Source organism: Staurois parvus, unplaced genomic scaffold (genome assembly GCF_062004578.1).
Source record: "Staurois parvus isolate SC_StPar_1 unplaced genomic scaffold, SC_StPar_1.0 ptg000636l, whole genome shotgun sequence".
In the NCBI taxonomy this organism is placed as follows: domain Eukaryota; kingdom Metazoa; phylum Chordata; class Amphibia; order Anura; family Ranidae; genus Staurois; species Staurois parvus.
In genome coordinates, this window is record NW_028318432.1 from 3,132,297 (window position 1) to 3,158,473 (window position 26,177).

The 26,177-nt window shown below is 51.0% G+C and overlaps 1 protein-coding gene across 2 annotated transcripts in view; it reads left to right on the forward strand.

Annotated features, from left to right (window-relative positions):
* The window catches only part of PLXDC2 (plexin domain containing 2), a 696,519-nt gene that overhangs the window by 342,159 nt on the left and 328,183 nt on the right, over positions 1-26,177 (forward strand). The window lies entirely within an intron of this gene.

Below are 26,177 nucleotides of genomic sequence, written 5' to 3' on the forward strand. Positions count from 1 at the left end.
TGTACTTTTCAGTCTTGGTAGGAAAAAACATTGTATGGAGACTGATAAGCTGATGTTTCTAAACTCTAGTTCTTGGTGGGTCACCAACAGGGTATATTAGTCTGTGCACTCCAAATACTTTTGGGCAATACTATTAGGGGCCTATACATAGCAGAGAGCTGATACCACTTTACTCCACATTATGCTCTGCATTTCACATCCCATCATTAAAATGCAAGCTACAAAGTGGAGCCTCTGTTGTGCCATGGAGTTCTGTTAAAGTGGACCTCGCACCAACAAGCAAGGTTGGCTTAGGCTAGTCATTTATAGCAAAGAGCAGAAAATGAAGTTCACTCCATATTATACACCGAAGAGCTATGCACATCATGGCCCACATTTCATGGCCCTTCTTTTCACTTTTCCTTTTATGTAACAAACCTCAAGAGAGCCAAATCACAGAACGAGGCCACAGTCCACAAAAATTCCTCCGGTAAGTTTATTGTTTATAGCTGACTGTTGACACAGTCCCCGCCCTTAGGCCACATCCCTCTGATATGTTTAAGCCCTAAGAGTCTAAGAGGGATGAAATATGTCAGAGGGATATGACACAACGGCAAGGCCTGTGATAACAGCCAGCTATACATAATAAACATACCAGTGGAACTTCCGTTGAGTGTTGCCTTGTTGTTTGAATATGCTCTCTTGAAGTTTATGTAGCACCCTCCTAGTTAGGTTGCTAGGTTAGGTTATTTAGCCAGAGGAATAGGTTGTTTTTGGCTGCACATTTGATTGCTCCTCTTCGTCTTCCAGAACCCTCTGGGTTGCTCTGGAAGGCAAGTGTGAAGTAATAAAATAGGCATCATGAATATTTATGCTGCCTCAGCTAATCTCTGGTCAGGAGAGTGATTAGCAGGGGGCTGAGGTGGTCCCTCTTGGACCATCCAGTGGAGATACAGGTGGTTCAATGCAGTCCCAGTCAAGGGAGAGCTAGGGGGACAATTCCTAAAGCTAAGAAGAACAGCCTGGAGTAAGGTCTGCTGAGGATCTGATACTGGAAGGAGGCATCCATGTATACAGAGACACAGTGAGTATAGACCTGAGAGAGATCCTGGAGAGACTGTTGCTGTTTTGATCTCTTTTTGAGAGAGACTGTTCCACAGTTTGCTGTCTCAGGGCTGTTTCCAGTGTGAGATCCCCCTGAAGCTATGTGTCCACATCCTGTTATATTACAGGCCTACTTTGAAGACGTTATTTTTACTGGAGCGTGTCCGTGGTTCAAGTTGCACTAGTTCTGGAGTATCCCAAGGCTCGCCCTATTCCCCATCCCACTTCTTCAACCAAATATCCCAAAAAAATAAACTTCTGTCCAGCAATCGTGTGGAGAGACTGAGAGACTGCCTTGCACCAAATGTGGAATAGGAACCTGGGACAAATAGTGAAACCAGCTTTGGGTCCGTGCTACAGTCAGGGGTGTAGATAAGGGGGGGGAGTCAGGGGGGTCTGAACCCCCCCCCCAGAGGAGAGTTGCCAACCATCCCTGCAGGTGGGGGCGGCAAGCAGTATCAGGACTAGGGGTGCATGGACGGGGTGGCGGTGGGGACGGTGTCAAGCAGCGATCTCCTGTATGGCTTTCAATAAAACAGCTGGAATCCACAAGAGTGAGAAAAGGAGAGGCGGCTTTCAGCTGCTTTATTGAAAGCGATACAGGAGATTACTGCTTGTCACCACTGCTGCACAGGACTTACCTGATGGTTCAGTTTACTTTCTGCCCACCCCCACCCGCTGTGTTCCCACCACCGCTGCGTTCTTCTCACTACCCAGCTCCTCCCTCCATCCTCCGCACCAATAGCAGAAGAGGGGAGAGAGGCTGGACCTGCTCTGCCTCCCCCTGTGCCCGCCCACACTCCAGTCCATGCAGCTTCAGAGGAGGTGTGGGCATGAAACTGAACACAGCAGCCGACAGATCTGATGCATCTGAAAGAGTCATGGTGAGTCCGACCTAACCTTCCTTCCACCCCTCTATCCCTTCCTTCCTTCCACCCCTCCCTCCTTTTCTTCCTTCCACCCCTCCCTTCCTTTCTTCCACCCCCCTTCCATTCCTTCCTTCCACCCCCCCTTTCTTCCTTCCACCTACCCCCCAACCCCTCCCTTCCTTCCACCCTCCCTTCCTTTCTTCCACCCACCCCTCCCTTCCTTCCTTCAACCCAACCTTCAATCCCTTCCTTCCATCCAACCCTCAATTCCTTCCTTCCACCCCTCCCTTCCAGCCTTCCAACCACCCCTTCTTTCCTTCCACCCACCCACTTATCCCTCCCATCCTTCCTTCCACCCACCACTCCCATCCTTCCTTCCACCCCTCCCTGTCAGGGATGCGGGTGTGACCAGAAATGTGTGTACTGACACAGGGAAACGCAGGCTTCAGATATGGTGTAAATAAGACAATTTATTAAGACTAACAATACAAATATAAACGCAGTGCACCAAACCCCAAGCTAACACAAATACATACAACAAGGTGAAACAAACCCAAACCTAAACTGATATAGATACACAGGTACATACACATATAGAGCACAACGTAGTCAGGCAGGCCGGGTCGATAACTATCGGGTAGGTAGGTACAGGAGGAGCAGGCGGAGAGAATGGTCAGGGTCACAAGCCAGGGATCAAACAGGAGAAGTCAGCAGAGGTCAGGATCAGGCAGGGTCGGCAACAAGTCAGGCAGAAACAGGAACAGGAATGCAGGTTACAAGGTACAGGGGCCCATGGAAAAACACACACCAAGGCACAGACTGCAGGTCTGGCCATCCCTTAAATACACCACCTGCAATCAGCCCCAGGTGATGGCTAAATGCCGAAGTGAACCTCTGGTTGTTGAGAGCACCCGCTGGCCAGCCCTGGTACTGCAGCCCACAAGGCAGATGAGTCCCACCACTATTGGCAAGTCCATTCCTGACACTCCCTTCCTTCCACCCACCCCTCCCTTCCTCCATCTCTTCCTTCCACCCATCCCTCCCTTCCACCCACCCCTTCCTTCCTTCCTTCCATCCTTCCTTCCTCCCACCCCTCCCTCCCTTCTTTCCACCCACCCCTCCCTTCCTTCCATCCACCCCTTCCTTTCACCCACTTTCCTTCCTTCCTTTCTTCATTCCTTCCTTCCACCCACCCCTCCCATCCTTCCATCCACCCCTTAATTCCTCCCCTCCTTCCATCCACCCCTCCCAAACTTCCACCCACCCCTTCCTTCCTTCCTTCCTTCCTTCCTTCCTTCCTTCCTTCCTTCCTTCCTTCCTTCCCTTTCATCCACCCCTTCCTTCCTTCCACCCTTCCCTTCCTTCCTTCCTTCCTTCCTTCCTTCAAGGGGAAGAAGTTGGTGTGTGTGGGTGGGGGTGTAAAAATGCAACTCAGCTGCAAGCTGAACCCCCCAAAAAAAAAATATCTACAGGCCTGGCTACAGTTAAATAAAAGACGAAAAAAGAGCCATGAAGTTTGGGCCATGATGTGCATAACCATGCTTTGTAAATATTGTTATCTTCTCTTTACTATAAATGACAACCCTATGTAGACCTTGCTTGTTTAAGCAGAGATAACAGACCAGAGTGTGAAGTAAAGCAGTATTTGATCTCTGCTATAATTGTAATACAAACTTTCCTATACATATTGAGCTAGAGGAGCTCCAGAGGCCCGCATCCAAAGCAGTGGACTTCCTGAGAGGCTGTTTTAAGCTTGGAGGGGTCCAAATTTTTTTTTTACATTACAAGAAAGATTTATTTGTTCTCCTCACTGCACAGTCTGACATCAGGGTTTGTCACTTTGATGGTGAGCTGTGCTACTCTTTCTACAATGGTCTTCCACTTGAAGGAGATGTTATGAATAGAGATGAGCGAATTATTCAAAAATTCGGTTCAGCTGATTCGCCGAATTCGCCGAATAAATTCGCTTCGAGCCGAATATATTCGCTGCGAATTTAACTTATAAAAAGGGTGTTTCTAGGCTTCAGAGAGCCTTTATATTAGTGCAGAACACTGTACCTTTAATTTAAATGCCCTTGGAGTCTGCTGGGGAAGAGAAATAATACTGTCAGTCAGTATGACATGGAGATGAGTGCCGTCGATCTTAGAATCACCGCACACTTCACTCATTTGGGCAGTCACGGGGCCAAAACCAGAGTGTGGAGCCACAGTGTGGCGGTGGAGGCAGCAGCAATGGGAGGCCATACAGCACCCTATGACAAAATGGAACCCACCAGCAGTGTGAGGAGACCTGAAAGTGGCACATGGCAGAGTGTGGCGATGGAGACAGCAGCAATGGGAGGCCGTACAGGGACCCATGACACACTCTGGACCTGGCAGCAGCATGAGGAGGCGGTATAGGGGCCCATGGCAGATTACAGGCCTGGCAGCAGCATGAGGAGGCGGTACAGGGGCCCATGGCAGAGTGGCGGAGCGTAAGCAGCTAAAATTGAAGGCCATACAGAGGCCTATGTTAAAAAGTCCCCCCAGCAGCAGCGTGGGGAGACGACTATCAAGAGTCCAATGGCAGAGTGGCGGAGCAGAAGCAGCTTCAATTGAAGGCCATACACAGGCCTAGGTTTAAAAGTCCCTCACAGTTAATTCCAATAACGAACTCTACTCCTCCGTGCAATCTACTTACGAGACCCTGGGCAGGTCTGGGTCCAATTTGTGGTAGAGACTGGTTTTGTTCAGCCATGCTTGAGCGAGTAATAACAGGTCTGTGCTGCCCTTTGGTGTCTGGCTTAATGCGCACAACACTGAACGTCCCAGCGTTTGTCAACGATTTGCCGTTAAGTGATGCAAACCCGCTGAACCACGTTCATGAGGAGCCGGTACAGGGGGCCATGAATCAGTATGGACCTGGCAGCAGCGTGAGCAGACGACAGAGGCACATGGCGCAGGGTGGCGGTGTAGGCAGCATTATTCTGAAGCCATACACAGGCCTAGGTTAAAAAGCGGAAGCCGTCAGCAGCGTGAGCAGACGACAGAGACACATGGCGCAGGGTGGCGGTGGATGCAGCAGTATTTGGAAGCCAAACACAGGCCTCGGTTAAAAAGCGGAAGCCGTCAGCAGCGTGAGCAGACAACAGAGGCACATGGCGCAGGGTGGCGGTGGAGGCAGCAGCAATGGAAGGCCATACAGCACCCTATCACAAAATGGAACCCACCAACAGTGTAAGGAGACCTGAAAGTGGCACATGGCAGAGTCTGGCGATGAAGTCAGCAGCAATGGGAGGCCGTACAGGGACCCATGACACACTCTGGACCTGGCAGCAGCAAGAGGAGGCGGTACAGGGGCCCATGGCAGAGTGGCGAAGCGTAAGCAGCTTAAATTGAAGGCCATACAGAGGCCTATGTTAAAAAGTCCCCCCAGCAGCAGTGTGGGGAGACGACTATCAAGAGTCCAATGGCAGAGTGGCGGAGCAGAAGCAGCTTCAATTGAAGGCCATACACAGGCCTAGGTTAAAAAGTCCCCCCAGCAGCAGTGTGGGGAGACGACTATCAAGAGTCCAATGGCAGAGTGGCGGAGCGGAAGCAGCTTCAATTGAAGGCCATACACAGGCCTAGGTTAAAAAGTCCCCCCAGCAGCAGTGTGGGGAGACGACTATCAAGAGTCCAATGGCTGAGTGGCGATCCGGGAAGTCAGCGTTGTGATTGCAGATGCAATGCAGAAATTCTACGAAGTAATGCCGTGGGTGCGAAGAAGATCATATACCGTCGTACTTCCATCCATAAGACGGAACAACCTGCGAACCGGGAGCTTTATTGCCCTGACCCGCTGAGCAGCTTCTGGGATACCCAAGAGGCCCATGGCAGAGTGGCGGAGCGTAAGCAGCTTCAATTAAAGGCCATACAGAGGCCTATGTTAAAAAGTCCCCCCAGCAGCAGCGTGGGGAGACGACTATCAAGAGTCCAATGGCAGAGTGGCGGAGCGGAAGCAGCTTCAATTGAAGGCCATACACAGGCCTAGGTTAAAAAGTCCCCCCAGCAGCAGTGTGGGGAGACGACTATCAAGAGTCCAATGGCTGAGTGGCGATCCGGGAAGTCAGCGTTGTGATTGCAGATGCAATGCAGAGATTCTATGAGGTGATGCCGTGGGTGCGAAGAAGATCATATACCGTCGTACTTCCATCCATAAGACGGAACAACCTGCGAATCGGGAGCTTTATTGCCCTGACCCGCTGAGCAGCTTCTGGGATACCCAAGAGGCCCATGGCAGAGTGGCGGAGCGTAAGCAGCTTCAATTAAAGGCCATACAGAGGCCTATGTTAAAAAGTCCCCCCAGCAGCAGCATGGGGAGACGACTATCAAGAGTCCAATGGCAGAGTGGCAGAGCGGAAGCAGCTTCAATTGAAGGCCATACACAGGCCTAGGTTAAAAAGTCCCCCCAGCAGCAGTGTGGGGAGACGACTATCAAGAGTCCAATGGCTGAGTGGCGATCCGGGAAGTCAGCGTTGTGATTGCAGATGCAATGCAGAGATTCTATGAGGTGATGCCGTGGGTGCGAAGAAGATCATATACCGTCGTACTTCCATCCATAAGACGGAACAACCTGCGAACCGGGAGCTTTATTGCCCTGACCCGCTGAGCAGCTTCTGGGATACCCAAGAGGCCCATGGCAGAGTGGCGGAGCGTAAGCAGCTTCAATTAAAGGCCATACAGAGGCCTATGTTAAAAAGTCCCCCCAGCAGCAGCGTGGGGAGACGACTATCAAGAGTCCAATGGCAGAGTGGCGGAGCGGAAGCAGCTTCAATTGAAGGCCATACACAGGCCTAGGTTAAAAAGTCCCCCCAGCAGCAGTGTGGGGAGACGACTATCAAGAGTCCAATGGCTGAGTGGCGATCCGGGAAGTCAGCGTTGTGATTGCAGATGCAATGCAGAAATTTTATGAGGTAATGCCGTGGGTGCGAAGAAGATCATATACCGTCGTACTTCCATCCATAAGACGGAACAACCTGCGAACCGGGAGCTTTATTGCCCTGACCCGCTGAGCAGCTTCTGGGATACCCAAGAGTTTGGCTTCTGTGGGGAATATGGTTGAAAACTGAAACTTAAAGGCATGTTGACGGAAGGGCACCAGTGTCAGTGCTCCGGAGGGAATATAGCTTCAAAGCTGACACTTAAAGGTATATCGACGGTCAGAGACCACAGGAAGTGGAGCTTGCGTCTTAAATCGACTGAATGTGGCAGACGTGAAGCGTCTATGGGCCGTATATGAAACGGGTTGTTCCTCTTTCTGGAATAAGTGTTGGAAATGGCCACTCTTTTTGGTGTGGCGTTTTGTCTATTTAATTCCGATAACGGACTCTACTCCTCCGTGCAATCTAGTTACGAGACCCTGGGCAGGGCTGGGTCCAATTTGTGGTAGAGACTGGTTTTGTTCAGCCATGCTTGAGCGAGTAATAACAGGTCTGTGCTGCCCTTTGGTGTCTGGCTTAATGCGCACAACACTGAACGTCCCAGCATTTGTCAACGATTTGCCGTTAAGTGATGCAAACCTGCTGAACCACGTTCATGAGGAGCCGGTACAGGGGGCCATGAATCAGTATGGACCTGGCAGCAGTGTGAGGAGACCCGAAAGTGGCACATGGCGCAGGGTGGTGGTGGAGGCAGCAGTATTCGGAAGCCATACACAGGCCTAGGTTAAAAAGCGGAAGCCGTCAGCAGCGTGAGCAGACGACAGAGGCACATGGCGCAGGGTGGCGGTGGAGGCAGCAGTATTCGGAAGCCATACACAGGCCTAGGTTTAAAACTGGAACCCAGCAGCGTGAGCAGACGACAAAGACGCACATGGCAGAGGATGGATCTGGCAGCAGTATGAGAAGGCGGTACAGGGGCTCGTGGCACAGTGTGGTGATAGGGGCTACAGCAACTGGATGCCAGAAAGTGGCCGATAGGGCTATATACTGCATGGAATTATAAAGTTGTAAAGACAGCGGCCTATAAAGCTATACACACTATAACAATCATGACTTGATTGACCATTGGCCTATAAGGCTATACACAGCATGAATATCATGACTTATTCTGAGAGTGGTTTGGAAGGCTATATACAAAAAGTAATTCATGAGCTGTCCGGACAGCGGACAATAAGTACATATATACAAATCAATTCACCAGCTGTCCAGCCAGCGGCCTCAAAGGCGACACATATAGAAAGCAATTCATGAGCTGTTCAGACAGCGGCCTCTAAGGCGACAGATATACAAAGCAATTCCCGAGGTGTTCAGGGAGCGGCCTGAATGGCTAGGTTATTACTAAATATATTTTTGTGGCCACACATCGGCCTATAAATAGATGTCTACACAGTGACAAAAAATTATGTCGCCAGACAGCGGCCCCTAAGGCGACAGATATACAAAGCAATTCCCGAGGTGTTCAGTGAGCGGCTTGAATGGCTAGGTTATTACTAAATATATCTTTCTGGCCAAACATCGGCCTATAAATAGATGTCTACACAGTGACAAAAAAGTAGGTCGCCTTACAGCGGCGTATCCTACAAACTGACATTATAAGAAATGGTTTAGACCAAAAAAAAAAAAAAAAAACTTTGATGCGATGCTATACCTTAGTAGATTGTGGAAAGTTGACAAGTCAAGCGTAACTGTGTACATTACAGAAAATCTTAACAAGACAACCAAACATGTGGCCAAACCGTGACCGATACAACAAGTTAACAATGTAAGAAACAGGAGGGGGCCAAACCGTGGCCAATAAATAAACAGTCCACCTCATTGATGAGATGGACAACACGTGTCAAATAAATATTTAAAAAAATTGCTATTCCATCGGTCTGGAACTGGTCGACTATAAATAATTAAAAAGTTTAAATTCATGTGACAGTCGTCCAGCGACGTATAAATAATTTAAAAACACCAATTCATGAGGGACCCGATCAGCAGAGTATAAGTCATTAAAAAGGTTCAATTCATGTGACGGTCGTCCAGCGAAGTATAAATAATTTAAAAACCCCAATTCATGAGGGGCCCGACCTGCAGAGTATAAGTCATTAAAAATGTGCAAAACATGAGTCGGCTGACCAGCAGCCTCTCAATAAAATATATATACAAATGTACGGATCAGGTGGAGGTCTTCCATTTGTCCCTAATAACATGTTTGGGGCATGATTCATGGCGGATTTAGTCAGTTGTGTCAGGAACTGGTGGTTTGAAATCCAGACTAATCCACGCCTGATTCATTTTCACAAACGTGAGTCTCTCCACACTTTGGGTGGACAGTCGTGTCCTCCGCGGAGTTACAATACCTCCTGCCGCACTAAACACGCGCTCCGATGCCACGCTACTAGCCGGGCATGACAGCCTTTCAAGGGCAAATTCAGCTAGTTGGGGCCAAAGGTCAAGTTTCGTTGCCCAGTAGTCAAGGGGATTGTCTACCTCGGTTGGCAGGGTGCTGTCCAAGTAGGCCCAAGCCTGTTGTTTGAGGTCCTGCTCCAGGTCCACCTGATGCTGCTGCTGCTGCAGCTGGTTAGTAGTTTCCTCACTGCACTGGTGAAGAAAGCTACTCATCATCGACTGCAGACTGAGGCAGCCGCTGCTGGTGGAGCTGCCACTGCTCCTACCACCCCACCCCTCCCCTGCTGCCATGGCAGCGGAACGCGAGCGCACAGGGCCCACAGTGTCTGAGGATGGACGTTGGCGCAGAAAGGCAGAGACCAACTGACTACATAGGTGGTTTTTATAGTACTTTATTTTGGCCTCCCTCTCAGCAGGTGTGAAAAAGGCCACCATTTTTGAACGGTAGCGAGGGTCCAACAAGGTGGACAGCCAAAAGTCATCCCTCTGTCTGATGGTTATTATTCGGCTGTCGCTACGCAAGCAACTGAGCATGCTATGGGCCATTTGTGCCAAGGAATGCGAGGGACTCCCTGCCTCCATCTCCACAGCATACTGCCACGGTGCGTCTGGGTCCTCTGTCTCCTCCTCCTCTTCTACCAGATGCTCCTGCTCCTCCACTCCTGTCCGCTGAGTGGAAAAACCACCCATTTCACTCAATAATTCCTGAGCACCAATGTCCTCCTCTACCTCCTCCTCTTCTTCCTGTCCTGCCCCCACAGGGGTCATGTGGCATTGAGATCTGTGCGCCGCGTCTACCGCACCCTGACCAGCCATTGTTAACAGCATTTGTTCCAGGACGTGCAACAGAGGAATGACGTCGTTCATCCCATAGTCCTGCTGACTCACGAATAGCGTGGCCTCCTCAAAGGGCCTGAGCAAGCGGCAGGTGTCACGCATGAGCTGCCAATGGCTGACATCTAAGTTACACAGGGGAGTACCTTTATCCGCTTGTAACATCAGGAAATCGGTGATGGCCTTTTGCTGTTCGTAAAGGCGGTCTAACATATGTAGGGTTGAATTCCACCTTGTTGCAACGTCGCAGATCAGGCGATGCTGTGGAATTCCGTTCTGCTGCTGCAGCTCAAGGAGGGTGTGCTTTGCGGTGTAGGAATGGCTGAAATGCATGCAAAGTTTATGTGACATTTTAAGGATGTCTTGCAGTGGGATGGTGGATTTTAGGAACCGCTTGACAACCAGATTGAACACGTGAGCCATGCATGGCGCATGGCACAACCTTCCTTGACGCAGAGCAGACACCATGTTCTTTCCGTTGTCGGTCAACATGGTTCCGATTTTCAGTTTGCGCGGAGACAGCCATCTGTCGATTTCTCTGTTCATTACACTCAGAAGTTCCTCCCCTGTGTGACTACGTTCGCCAAAGCATACCAGGTGCAGCACAGCGTGACACCGTTGCGCCCTGCACATGTGATATGCCGGTCGGGTAATGGGACTTGGCACGGGGGTGGCGGCTGAGGACACGGCGGAAGAAGAGGTGGTAGAGGCGGACATCTTTGCTGGACCAAGGACGTGCAAACGTGGAGGCAAAAGCGGCGTGACCTGTCCAAGTTGCTGGTGCGGCTGTGCCGGCACCACGTTCACCCAGTGGGCCGTAAATGACATGTACTGTCCCTGACCGTAGTTACAGCTCCACACGTCGGCGCTGCCGTGCACTTTGGCAGAGACCGACATGCTCAAAGACTGGCCCACCATCTCTTCTACATGTGAATGCAGGGCTGGCACTGCCTTTTTGGCGAAGAAATGCCGGCTTGGCACTCTCCACCGCGGCTCGGCACAAGCCATCATTTCTCGGAAAGGTGCTGAGTCCACCACTTGGAAAGGGAGGGACTGCAGCACCAGCAACTTGGACAGGAGGACGTTCAGCTTCTGCACCGTCGGGTGCGTGCTCGCAAACTGTTGTCTCTTGGAAACGGATTCCAAGAAAGACTGCTGACGGAATCCGTGAAGAGGAGTAGCAGGAGAAGGAGCATCTGAACGAGCGGAAGATGGCAACGAGCGACAACTCCCCTCAGCAGAGGTGTTGGAGCCTTGACTGGCTGATAGAGGGCGATTGACGTCGGGTGACGGAGCAAGTAACGGAGCGGGTGATGGAGCGGGGGCTGGGGCAGGCAGAACCGCCGTATCTTTATCACGGTTTTCCCAGGCCACCGAATGGCGACGCTGCATATGCTGACGCAACGCTGTAGTCCCAACATTGGCCCCCTGGCCACGCTTGACTTTCTGGCCACATAGTCGACATACGGCTACGTTTACTTCCTCGGGCGGCTTGACGAAAAATTGCCACACCGCCGAGTAGGAAACTTTGCCCCCGCTACTCCTCACTGGCTGACTGCTACTTCCTCCGTGCACACCGGCACCACTACTGGCCGTGGTGGTAGGCTGCAGTGGAGCTGGTGCTCTACTCCGTGGCCGTTTGGCTCCACTGACACTGCTGCGACCCTGCTGCCTCCTGGGCAACCCACTGACTGTTTTGCTCGCTGGCAAGCTGGCACCCTCTTCTCCTGATGATGCGGAAGCAATAGCCTGATGACGACGAGGCTGCCAAGTGCGATCAGCCTCATCATCATCAATTAGGGTCTCCGCGTCACTACTAGCCCCCTCGGCTGCGTGTGGGTCAGGAGACAGACCTGTCTCTAGACCGGCTACCGAGCCACTCTCCTCGCCAGTACTTCTTCGCCTGGCTGCTGAAGAGGCGGATGTCTCCCCCCGTTCCTGACCGCCCTCTATTAGCTCTTCCTCACTGTACAGTGGGGCTGAGCCCACAGCATGCAATACTTCGCTTGGTGAGGGAACACCAAAGGACAGGGGCAGGTCGAGGACACGTGATTTCAGTGGGCTTGCTCCCGGGCCATGCCAACTAACGGTTGTGTCTGACGTACCCACCGACCGTTGGCTGTAGGTGTCAGAGGTGACCTGGGAAGAGGAAGACGACCGAGTCAACCAATCGATGACGGCAGGGTTGTCGGTGGAGACACGACCGCTGGATGACACCGGGAGCACTGGCCTCTGGCTGCGACTAGTGCTGCCTCGACCCCTTCCTCTGCTGCCACGTCTGCTCGCTCCTGAAACATTGCCTCCTCTGCCACTCCTCTGCGTGTTGTCTGACATACTCTTTAATTCAATAAGCACCCCAAAAATAAAACCGGATTTAACTCTTTGAACGTACAATAGTGGTTGTGAAGCAGAAAGTCAGTTTATTTAGCACAATCGGTCAATTGCAGCTTGCCGTTGGCTGGAAACTGTACGTTTATGTCACTGGAATGCACTAATCACCCAAAAAATATTACCGCCACCCGGCGTGTATATGGATTTAACTCTTTGAACGTACAATAGTGGTTGTGAAGCAGAAAGTCAGTTTATTGTACACAATCGGTCAATTGCAGCTTGCCGTTGGCTGGAAACTGTACGTTTGTGTCACTGGAATGCACTAATCACCCAAAAAATATTACCGCCAGCCGGCGTGTAAATGGATTTAACTCTTTGAACGTACAATAGTGGTTGTGAAGCAGAAAGTCCGTTTATTGTACACAATCGGTCAATTGCAGCTTGCCGTTGGCTGTAAACTGTACGTTTATGTCACTGGAATGCACTAATCACCCAAAAAATATTACCGCCAGCCGGCGTGTAAATGGATTTAACTCTTTGAACGTACAATAGTGGTTGTGAAGCAGAAAGTCAGTTTATTGTACACAATCGGTCAATTGCAGCTTGCCGTTGGCTGGAAACTGTACGTTTCTGTCACTGGAATGCACTAATCACCCAAAAAATATTACCGCCACCCGGCGTGTAAATGGATCTAACTCTTTGAACGTACAATAGTGGTTGTGAAGCAGAAAGTCAGTTTATTTAGCAGAATCGGTCAATTGCAGCTTGCCGTTGGCTGGAAACTGTACGTTTATGTCACTGGAATGCACTAATCACCCAAAAAATATTACCGCCACCCGGCGTGTAAATGGATCTAACTCTTTGAACGTACAATAGTGGTTGTGAAGCAGAAAGTCAGTTTATTGTACACAATCGGTCAATTGCAGCTTGCCGTTGGCTGGAAACTGTACGTTTCTGTCACTGGAATGCACTAATCACCCAAAAAATATTACCGCCAGCCGGCGTGTAAATGGATTTACCTCTTTGAACGTACAATAGTGGTTGTGAAGCAGAAAGTCAGTTTATTTAGCACAATCGGTCAATTGCAGCTTGCCGTTGGCTGGAAACTGTACGTTTGTGTCACTGGAATGCACTAATCACCCAAAAAATATTACCGCCAGCCGGCGTGTAAATGGATTTAACTCTTTGAACGTACAATAGTGGTTGTGAAGCAGAAAGTCAGTTTATTTTGCACAATCGGCAAACTGCAGCACCAACTGTGCACGACAGCCACCAAAAAAAGGGTGTATGTCACTTTAAATTTTCGATTCTTTGATAGCTGTGGCCCTAAGTAACGATTCTGTGTCCCTGAGTAACGATTCTGTGTCCCTGAGTAACGATTCTGTGGCCCTAAAGTCTCTGTGGCCCTAACTCTGTCCCTTAATACACACAGGTCTGTCTCTCTTGAATGACCGGAGGCTAATGGAGAATTCTAAGATGGCCGCGATTTATAGCTCCACCATTACACAGTGCTGGCTGGCTGCTGATTGGCTAATGCGATCACATGTCATGAATGCATTATGGGTCAGCGCGCCTTGTCTGCGCGCCTTCCCAGAGATCCCCGCCCCATCTTCTCTGTCCATTTTCTTTGTCGCCACACATGTCGCCGCCATTTTTGGGAAAATTCAATTCGTGCATCCGAAGTTTGCTAATCTTCGGATTCGTCGCGAATAGAATTTTTCCAAATCTTCGGAACGAATTCCACTTCGTCATGTTCGATTCGCTCATCTCTAGTTATGAACAGAATAACTTGTTGCTCATGATTAGAACTTCATGTTCCATTACGTTGTGTACAAGGAGCTTCTTGAACCCAGTGTGCAGCATGTTTTTGGGTTTCTAAATGCTACCATAACTGATGTTGGGCATCAGAATCCGACCCTTGAGTACTCTGCTATCAATACCTCTAGGCTTGTTGCTCTTTGGCTTAATCTTAACATATGACGCAATCTTAACTGGTGATGAATTATCTTCTTCATCCACTTCTTGACAATCTTGGGACTTATGAGAGGTCCAAGCACCACCATGGTGACATGCCATGGTCTGGTCTGGAGCGTCCACCTTCTCTGCAGACCACCTGAGCTAGCCCATATAGGCCATTTGTAAAATGAAAACTGCTTTGTGGAGTCCTTTCTGCTTAATGCAGGTAAAAGAGCTTCAGAATTGAAGGAGTACATGAGAAGTGTTGTTTTGTGTTCTACAAGTCGCAGCATTCAATGCAAAGGAGAAGCAAGCTGGCTGAAAATCGAACATTTAAAAAAATCTTGCTTACTTACTGGGTATTGTCAGCTCTAGAGATGAGCGAATCGAAGCATCCGAAGTGGAATTCGAGTCGAATATCGGAAAAATTTCGATTCGTGCCGAATCCGAAAAACAGCCTAATTCGGACGCGCGAATCGAAATTTTTCCGAAAATGGCGGCTGACATGTGCGGCGACGGAGCGGGGATGTCGGGGAAGGCGCGCAGACAAGGCGCGCTGCCCCATAATGCATTCCTCAACGACATGTGATCGCATCAGCCAATCAGCAGCCAGCCAGCCAGCACTGTGTAATGGTCGAGGTATATATAGCGGCCATTTTGGAAATCTTCATTTGCCTGCAGTCATTGAACAGAGGCAGACCGCTCTGTACTAGGGACAGGGACAGAGTTAGGGCCACAGAAACGAGAATTGGGGACAGAGAGAAGTTACTTAGGGACAGAGAACCATTACTCAGGGACACAGACTTGTTAATGAGGGCCACAGAATCGTTATTTAGGGACAAAGAAACGCTAGTTAGGGCCACAGAATTCATACTCAGGGACAGACAGAATTGTTACTCAGTGCCAGAGAATTGTTACTTAGGGCCACAGAAACGTTATTAGGGCCACAGAATTTTTACTCAGGGACAGACAGAATTGTTACTGAGTGCCAGAGAATTGTTACTCAGGGACAGACAGAATTGTTACTGAGTGCCAGAGAATTCTTAGGGCCACAGAATTCATTCTCAGGGACAGACAGAATTGTTACTCAGGGACAGACAGAATTGTTACTGAGTGCCAGAGAATTGTTACTCAGGGACAGACAGAATTGTTACTGAGTGCCAGAGAATTGTTACTCAGGGACAGACAGAATTGTTACTGAGTGCCAGAGAATTGTTACTCAGGGACAGACAGAATTGTTACTGAGTGCCAGAGAATTGTTACTCAGGGACAGACAGAATTGTTACTGAGTGCCAGAGAATTGTTACTCGCACAGACACAAAATTGTTACTTGCACAGACACAGAATTGTTACTCGCACAGACACAGAATTGTTACTCAGGGCCACAGAATTCATACTCAGGGATAGACAGAATTGTTACTGAGTGCCAGAGAATTGTTACTCAGGGACAGACAGAATTGTTACTGAGTGCCAGAGAATTGTTACTCAGGGACAGACAGAATTGTTACTGAGTGCCAGAGAATTGTTACTCGCACAGACACAAAATTGTTACTTGCACAGACACAGAATTGTTACTCGCACAGACACAGAATTGTTACTCAGGGCCACAGAATTCATACTCAGGGACAGACAGAATTGTTACTGAGTGCCAGAGAATTGTTACTCAGGGACAGACAGAATTGTTACTGAGTGCCAGAGAATTGTTACTCAGGGACAGACAGAATTGTTACTGAGTGCCAGAGAATTGTTACTCGCACAGACACAAAATTGTTACTTGCACAGACACAGAATTGTTACTCGCACAGACACAGAATTGTTACTCAGGGCCACAGAATTCATACTCAGGGACAGACAGAATTGTTACTGAGTGCCAGAGAATTGTTACTCAGGGACAGACAGAATTGTTACTGAGTGCCAGAGAATTGTTACTCAGGGACAGACAGAATTGTTACTGAGTGCCAGAGAATTGTTACTCAGGGACAGACAGAATTGTTACTGAGTGCCAGAGAATTGTTACTCAGGGACAGACAGAATTGTTACTGAGTGCCAGAGAATTGTTACTCGCACAGACACAAAATTGTTACTTGCACAGACACAGAATTGTTACTCGCACAGACACAGAATTGTTACTCAGGGCCACAGAATTCATACTCAGGGACAGACAGAATTGTTACTGAGTGCCAGAGAATTGTTACTCAGGGACAGACAGAATTGTTACTGAGTGCCAGAGAATTGTTACTCAGGGACAGACAGAATTGTTACTGAGTGCCAGAGATTTGTTACTCGCACAGACACAAAATTGTTACTTGCACAGACACAGAATTGTTACTCGCACAGACACAGAATTGTTACTCAGGGCCACAGAATTCATACTCAGGGACAGACAGAATTGTTACTGAGTGCCAGAGAATTGTTACTCAGGGACAGACAGAATTGTTACTGAGTGCCAGAGAATTGTTACTCAGGGACAGACAGAATTGTTACTGAGTGCCAGAGAATTGTTACTCAGGGACAGACAGAATTGTTACTGAGTGCCAGAGAATTGTTACTCAGGGACAGACAGAATTGTTACTGAGTGCCAGAGAATTGTTACTCGCACAGACACAAAATTGTTACTTGCACAGACACAGAATTGTTACTCGCACAGACACAGAATTGTTACTCAGGGCCACAGAATTCATACTCAGGGACAGACAGAATTGTTACTGAGTGCCAGAGAATTGTTACTCAGGGACAGACAGAATTGTTACTGAGTGCCAGAGAATTGTTACTCAGGGACAGACAGAATTGTTACTGAGTGCCAGAGAATTGTTACTCGCACAGACACAAAATTGTTACTTGCACAGACACAGAATTGTTACTCGCACAGACACAGAATTGTTACTCAGGGCCACAGAATTCATACTCAGGGATAGACAGAATTGTTACTGAGTGCCAGAGAATTGTTACTCAGGGACAGACAGAATTGTTACTGAGTGCCAGAGAATTGTTACTCAGGGACAGACAGAATTGTTACTGAGTGCCAGAGAATTGTTACTCGCACAGACACAAAATTGTTACTTGCACAGACACAGAATTGTTACTCGCACAGACACAGAATTGTTACTCAGGGCCACAGAATTCATACTCAGGGACAGACAGAATTGTTACTGAGTGCCAGAGAATTGTTACTCAGGGACAGACAGAATTGTTACTGAGTGCCAGAGATTTGTTACTCGCACAGACACAAAATTGTTACTTGCACAGACACAGAATTGTTACTCGCACAGACACAGAATTGTTACTCAGGGCCACAGAATTCATACTCAGGGACAGACAGAATTGTTACTGAGTGCCAGAGAATTGTTACTCAGGGACAGACAGAATTGTTACTGAGTGCCAGAGAATTGTTACTCGCACAGACACAAAATTGTTACTTGCACAGACACAGAATTGTTACTCGCACAGACACAGAATTGTTACTCAGGGCCACAGAATTCATACTCAGGGACAGACAGAATTGTTACTGAGTGCCAGAGAATTGTTACTCAGGGACAGACAGAATTGTTACTGAGTGCCAGAGAATTGTTACTCAGGGACAGACAGAATTGTTACTGAGTGCCAGAGATTTGTTACTCGCACAGACACAAAATTGTTACTTGCACAGACACAGAATTGTTACTCGCACAGACACAGAATTGTTACTCAGGGCCACAGAATTCATACTCAGGGACAGACAGAATTGTTACTGAGTGCCAGAGAATTGTTACTCAGGGACACCTAATCGTTGAATTAAATAGTATGTCAGACAACATGCAGAGGAGTGGCAGAGGAGGCAATGTTTTAGGAGCGAGCAGACGTGGCAGCAGAGGAAGGGGTCGAGGCAGCAGTATTCGCAGCCAGAGGCCAGTGCTCCCGGTGTCATCCAGCGGTCGTGTCTCCACCGACAACCCTGCCGTCATTGATTGGTTGGCTCGGTCGTCTTCCTCTTCCCAGGTCACCTCTGACACCTACAGCCAACGGTCGGTGGGTACGTCAGACACAACCGTTAGTTGGCATGGCCCGGGACCAAGCCCACTGAAATCACGTGTCCTCTACCTGCCCCTGTCCTTTGCTGTTCCCTCACCAAGCGAAGTATCGCATGCTGTGGGCTCAGCCCCACTGTACAGTGAGGAAGAGCTAACAGAGGGCGGTCAGGAACGGGGGGAGACATCGGCCTTTTCAGCAGCCAAGCGAACAAGTACTGGCGAGGAGAGTGGCTCGGTAGCCGGTCTAGAGACAGGTCTGTCTCCTGACCCAGACGCAGCCGAGGGGGCTAGTAGTGAGGCGGAGACCCTACTTGATGATGAGGAGGTTGATCGCACTTGGCAGCCTCGTCGTCATCAGGCAATTTCTTCCGCATCATCAGGAGAAGAGGGTGGCAGCTTGGCAGCGAGCAAAACAGTCGGTGGGTTGCCCAGGAGACAGCAGCAGGGTCGCATCAGTGTCAGTGGAGCCAAACGTCCACGGAGTAGAGCACCAGCTCCACTGCAGCCTACCACCACGGCCAGTAGTGGTGCCGTTGCGCACGGAGGAAGTAGCAGTCAGCCAGTGAAGAGTAGCGGGGGCAAAGTTTCCTACTCGGTGGTGTGGCAATTTTTCCTCAAGCCGCCCGAGGAAGTAAACGTAGCCGTATGTCGACTATGTGGCCAGAAATGCAAGCGTGGCCAGGGGGCCCATGTTGGGACTACAGCGTTGCGTCAGCATATGCAGCGTCACCATTCGGTGGCCTGGGAAAACCGTGATAAACATACGGCGGTTCTGCCTGCCCCAGCCCCCGCTCCATCACCCGCTCCGTTACTTGCTCCGTCACCCGACGTCGTCAATCGCCCTCTATCAGCCAGTCAAGGCTCCAACACCTCTGCTGAGGGGAGTTGTCGCTCATTGGCATCTTCCGCTCGTTCAGATGCTCCTTCTCCTGCTACTCCTCTTCTCGGATTCCGTCAACAGTCTTTCTTGGAATCCGTATCCAAGAGACAACAGTTTGCGAGCACGCACCCGACGGTGCAAAAGCTGAACGTCCTCCTGTCCAAGTTGCTGGTGCTGCAGTCCCTCCCTTTCCAACTGGTGGACTCAGCACCTTTCCGAGAAATGATGGCTTGTGCCGCGCCGCGGTGGAGAGTGCCAAGCCGTCATTTCTTTGCCCAAAAGGCAGTGCCAGCCCTGCATTCACATGTAGAAGAGATGGTGGGCCAGTCTTTGAGCATGTCGGTCTCTGCCAAAGTGCACGGCAGCGCCGACGTGTGGAGCTGTAACTACGGTCAGGGACAGTACATGTCATTTACGGCCCACTGGGTGAACGTGGTGCCGGCACAGCCGCACCAGCAACTTGGACAGGTCACGACGCTTTTGCCTCCACGTTTGCACGTCCTTGGTCCAGCAAGCATGTCCGCCTCTACCACCTCTTTTTCCGCCGTGTCCTCAGCCGCCACCCCCGTGCCAAGTCCCATTACCCGACCGGCATATCACATGTGCAGGGCGCAACGGTGTCACGCTGTGCTGCACCTGGTATGCCTTGGCGAACGTAGTCACACAGGGGAGGAACTGCTGAGTGTAATGAACAGAGAAATCGACAGATGGCTGTCTCCGCGCAAACTAAAAATCGGAACCATGTTGACTGACAACGGAAAGAACATGGTGTCTGCTCTGCGTCAAGGAAGGTTGTGCCATGCGCCATGCATGGCTCACGTGTTCAATCTGGTTGTCAAGCGGTTCCTAAAATCCACCATCCCACTGCAAGACATCCTTAAAATGTCACGTAAACTGTGCATGCATTTCAGCCATTCCTACACCGCAAAGAACACCCTCATTGAGCTGCAGCGTCAGAACGGAATTCCACAGCATCGCCTGATCTGCGACGTTGCAACAAGGTGGAATTCAACCCTACACATGTTAGACCGCCTTTACGAGCAGCGAAAGGCCATCACCGATTTCCTGATGTTACAAGCGGATAAAGGTACTCCCCTGTGTAACTTAGATGTCAGCCATTGGCAGCTCATGCGTGACACCTGCCGCTTGCTCAGGCCCTTTGAGGAGGCCACGCTATTCGTGAGTCGGCAGGACTATGGGATGAACGACGTCATTCCTCTGTTGCACGTCCTGGAACAAATGCTGTTAACAATGGCTGGTCAGGGTGCGGTAGACGTGGCGCACAGATCTCAACGCCACATGACCCCTGTGGGGGCAGGACAGGAAGAAGAGGAGGAGGTAGAGGAGGACATTTGTGCTCAGGAATTATTGAGTGAAATGGGTGGTTTTTCCACTCAGCGGACAGGAGTGGAGGAGCAGGAGCATCTGGTAGAGGAGGAGGAGGAGGAGACAGAGGACCCAGACGCACCGTGGCAGTATGCTGTGGAGATGGAGGCAGGGAGTCCCTCGCATTCCTTGGCACAAATGGCCCATAGCATGCTCGGTTGCTTGCGTAGCGACAGCCGAATAATAACCATCAGACAGAGGGATGACTTTTGGCTGTCCACCTTGTTGGACCCTCGCTACCGGTCCAAAATGGTGGCCTTTTTCACACCTGCTGAGAGGGAGGCCAAAATTACGTACTATAAAAACCACCTATGTAGTCAGTTGGTCTCTGCCTTTGTGCGCCAACGTCCATCCTCAGACACTGTGGGCCCTGTGCGCTCGCGTTCCGCTGGCATGGCAGCAGGGGAGGGGTGGGGTGGTAGGAGCAGTGGCAGCTCCACCAGCAGCGGCTGCCTCAGTCTGCAGTCGATGATGAGTAGCTTTCTTCACCAGCGCAGTGAGGAAACTACTAACCAGCCGCAGCAGCAGCAGCAGCATCAGGTGGACCTGGAGCAGGAGCTCAAACAACAGGCTTGGGCCTACTTGGACAGCACCCTGCCAACCGAGGTAGACAATCCCCTTGACTACTGGGCAACGAAACTTGACCTTTGGCCCCAACTAGCTGAATTTGCCCTTGAAAGGCTGTCATGCCCGGCCAGTAGCGTGGCATCGGAGCGCGTGTTTAGTGCGGCAGGAGGTATTGTAACTCCGCGGAGGACACGACTGTCCACCCAAAGTGTGGAGAGACTCACGTTTGTGAAAATGAATCAGGCGTGGATTAGTCTGGATTTCAAACCACCAGTTCCTGACACAACTGACTAAATCCGCCATGAATCATGCCTCAAACATGTGCCACTTTCAGGTCTCCTCACACTGCTGGTGTGTTTAATTTTTTGACATAGGGTGCTGGCAGATTACGGGCCTCCTATAGCTGCTGCCAGGCCCCTAATCTGCCATAGGCCCCTATATACCGCCTCCTCATGCTGCTGCCAAGTCCAGAGTCTGTCATGGGTCCCTGTATGGCCTCCCATTGCTGCTGTCTCCATCGCCACACTCTGCTGCCATGTGCCACTTTCAGGTCTCTTCACACTGCTGGTGTGTTAAATTTTTTGACATAGGGTGCAGGCAGATTACGGGCCTCACATAGCTGCTGCCAGGCCCCTAATCTGCCATGGGCCCCTATATACCGCCTCCTCATGCTGCTGCCAAGTCTAGAGTCTGTCATGGGTCCCTGTACGGCCTCCCATTGCTGCTGTCTCCATCGCCACACTCTGCTGCCATGTGCCACTTTCAGGTCTCCTCACACTGCTGGTGTGTAGAATTTTTTGACATAGGGTGCTGGCAGATTATGGGCCTCCTATAGCTGCTGCCAGGCCCCTAATCTGCCATAGGCCCCTATATACCGCCTCCTCATGCTGCTGCCAGGTCCAGAGTCTCTCATGGGTCCCTGTACGGCCTCCCATTGCTGCTGTCTCCATCGCCACACTCTGCCATGTGCCACTTTCAGGTCTCCTCACACACTGCTGGTGTGTTACATTTTTTGACATAGGGTGCAGGCAGATTACGGGCCTCACATAGCTGCTGCCAGGCCCCTAATCTGCCATGGGCCCCTATATACCGCCTCCTCATGCTGCTGCCAAGTCCAGAGTCTCTCATGGGTCCCTGTACGGCCTCCCATTGCTGCTGTCTCCATCGCCACACTCTGCTGCCATGTGCCACTTTCAGGTCTCTTCACACTGCTGGTGTGTTAAATTTTTTGACATAGGGTGCAGGCAGATTACGGGCCTCACATAGCTGCTGCCAGGCCCCTAATCTGCCATGGGCCCCTATATACCGCCTCCTCATGCTGCTGCCAAGTCCAGAGTCTGTCATGGGTCCCTGTATGGCCTCCCATTGCTGCTGTCTCCATCGCCACACTCTGCTGCCATGTGCCACTTTCAGGTCTCTTCACACTGCTGGTGTGTTAAATTTTTTGACATAGGGTGCAGGCAGATTACGGGCCTCACATAGCTGCTGCCAGGCCCCTAATCTGCCATGGGCCCCTATATACCGCCTCCTCATGCTGCTGCCAAGTCCAGAGTCTCTCATGGGTCCCTGTACGGCCTCCCATTGCTGCTGTCTCCATCGCCACACTCTGCTGCCATGTGCCACTTTCAGGTCTCTTCACACTGCTGGTGTGTTAAATTTTTTGACATAGGGTGCAGGCAGATTACGGGCCTCACATAGCTGCTGCCAGGCCCCTAATCTGCCATGGGCCCCTATATACCGCCTCCTCATGCTGCTGCCAAGTCCAGAGTCTGTCATGGGTCCCTGTATGGCCTCCCATTGCTGCTGTCTCCATCGCCACACTCTGCTGCCATGTGCCACTTTCAGGTCTCTTCACACTGCTGGTGTGTTAAATTTTTTGACATAGGGTGCAGGCAGATTACGGGCCTCACATAGCTGCTGCCAGGCCCCTAATCTGCCATGGGCCCCTATATACCGCCTCCTCATGCTGCTGCCAAGTCCAGAGTCTGTCATGGGTCCCTGTATGGCCTCCCATTGCTGCTGTCTCCATCGCCACACTCTGCTGCCATGTGCCACTTTCAGGTCTCTTCACACTGCTGGTGTGTTAAATTTTTTGACATAGGGTGCAGGCAGATTACGGGCCTCACATAGCTGCTGCCAGGCCCCTAATCTGCCATGGGCCCCTATATACCGCCTCCTCATGCTGCTGCCAAGTCTAGAGTCTGTCATGGGTCCCTGTACGGCCTCCCATTGCTGCTGTCTCCATCGCCACACTCTGCTGCCATGTGCCACTTTCAGGTCTCCTCACACTGCTGGTGTGTAGAATTTTTTGACATAGGGTGCTGGCAGATTATGGGCCTCCTATAGCTGCTGCCAGGCCCCTAATCTGCCATAGGCCCCTATATACCGCCTCCTCATGCTGCTGCCAGGTCCAGAGTCTCTCATGGGTCCCTGTACGGCCTCCCATTGCTGCTGTCTCCATCGCCACACTCTGCCATGTGCCACTTTCAGGTCTCCTCACACACTGCTGGTGTGTTACATTTTTTGACATAGGGTGCAGGCAGATTACGGGCCTCACATAGCTGCTGCCAGGCCCCTAATCTGCCATGGGCCCCTATATACCGCCTCCTCATGCTGCTGCCAAGTCCAGAGTCTCTCATGGGTCCCTGTACGGCCTCCCATTGCTGCTGTCTCCATCGCCACACTCTGCTGCCATGTGCCACTTTCAGGTCTCTTCACACTGCTGGTGTGTTAAATTTTTTGACATAGGGTGCAGGCAGATTACGGGCCTCACATAGCTGCTGCCAGGCCCCTAATCTGCCATGGGCCCCTATATACCGCCTCCTCATGCTGCTGCCAAGTCCAGAGTCTGTCATGGGTCCCTGTATGGCCTCCCATTGCTGCTGTCTCCATCGCCACACTCTGCTGCCATGTGCCACTTTCAGGTCTCTTCACACTGCTGGTGTGTTAAATTTTTTGACATAGGGTGCAGGCAGATTACGGGCCTCACATAGCTGCTGCCAGGCCCCTAATCTGCCATGGGCCCCTATATACCGCCTCCTCATGCTGCTGCCAAGTCCAGAGTCTCTCATGGGTCCCTGTACGGCCTCCCATTGCTGCTGTCTCCATCGCCACACTCTGCTGCCATGTGCCACTTTCAGGTCTCTTCACACTGCTGGTGTGTTAAATTTTTTGACATAGGGTGCAGGCAGATTACGGGCCTCACATAGCTGCTGCCAGGCCCCTAATCTGCCATGGGCCCCTATATACCGCCTCCTCATGCTGCTGCCAAGTCCAGAGTCTGTCATGGGTCCCTGTATGGCCTCCCATTGCTGCTGTCTCCATCGCCACACTCTGCTGCCATGTGCCACTTTCAGGTCTCTTCACACTGCTGGTGTGTTAAATTTTTTGACATAGGGTGCAGGCAGATTACGGGCCTCACATAGCTGCTGCCAGGCCCCTAATCTGCCATGGGCCCCTATATACCGCCTCCTCATGCTGCTGCCAAGTCTAGAGTCTGTCATGGGTCCCTGTACGGCCTCCCATTGCTGCTGTCTCCATCGCCACACTCTGCTGCCATGTGCCACTTTCAGGTCTCCTCACACTGCTGGTGTGTAGAATTTTTTGACATAGGGTGCTGGCAGATTATGGGCCTCCTATAGCTGCTGCCAGGCCCCTAATCTGCCATAGGCCCCTATATACCGCCTCCTCATGCTGCTGCCAGGTCCAGAGTCTCTCATGGGTCCCTGTACGGCCTCCCATTGCTGCTGTCTCCATCGCCACACTCTGCCATGTGCCACTTTCAGGTCTCCTCACACACTGCTGGTGTGTTAAATTTTTTGACATAGGGTGCAGGCAGATTACGGGCCTCACATAGCTGCTGCCAGGCCCCTAATCTGCCATGGGCCCCTATATACCGCCTCCTCATGCTGCTGCCAAGTCCAGAGTCTCTCATGGGTCCCTGTACGGCCTCCCATTGCTGCTGTCTCCATCGCCACACTCTGCTGCCATGTGCCACTTTCAGGTCTCTTCACACTGCTGGTGTGTTAAATTTTTTGACATAGGGTGCAGGCAGATTACGGGCCTCACATAGCTGCTGCCAGGCCCCTAATCTGCCATGGGCCCCTATATACCGCCTCCTCATGCTGCTGCCAAGTCCAGAGTCTGTCATGGGTCCCTGTATGGCCTCCCATTGCTGCTGTCTCCATCGCCACACTCTGCTGCCATGTGCCACTTTCAGGTCTCTTCACACTGCTGGTGTGTTAAATTTTTTGACATAGGGTGCAGGCAGATTACGGGCCTCACATAGCTGCTGCCAGGCCCCTAATCTGCCATGGGCCCCTATATACCGCCTCCTCATGCTGCTGCCAAGTCCAGAGTCTCTCATGGGTCCCTGTACGGCCTCCCATTGCTGCTGTCTCCATCGCCACACTCTGCTGCCATGTGCCACTTTCAGGTCTCTTCACACTGCTGGTGTGTTAAATTTTTTGACATAGGGTGCAGGCAGATTACGGGCCTCACATAGCTGCTGCCAGGCCCCTAATCTGCCATGGGCCCCTATATACCGCCTCCTCATGCTGCTGCCAAGTCCAGAGTCTGTCATGGGTCCCTGTATGGCCTCCCATTGCTGCTGTCTCCATCGCCACACTCTGCTGCCATGTGCCACTTTCAGGTCTCTTCACACTGCTGGTGTGTTAAATTTTTTGACATAGGGTGCAGGCAGATTACGGGCCTCACATAGCTGCTGCCAGGCCCCTAATCTGCCATGGGCCCCTATATACCGCCTCCTCATGCTGCTGCCAAGTCCAGAGTCTCTCATGGGTCCCTGTACGGCCTCCCATTGCTGCTGTCTCCATCGCCACACTCTGCTGCCATGTGCCACTTTCAGGTCTCTTCACACTGCTGGTGTGTTAAATTTTTTGACATAGGG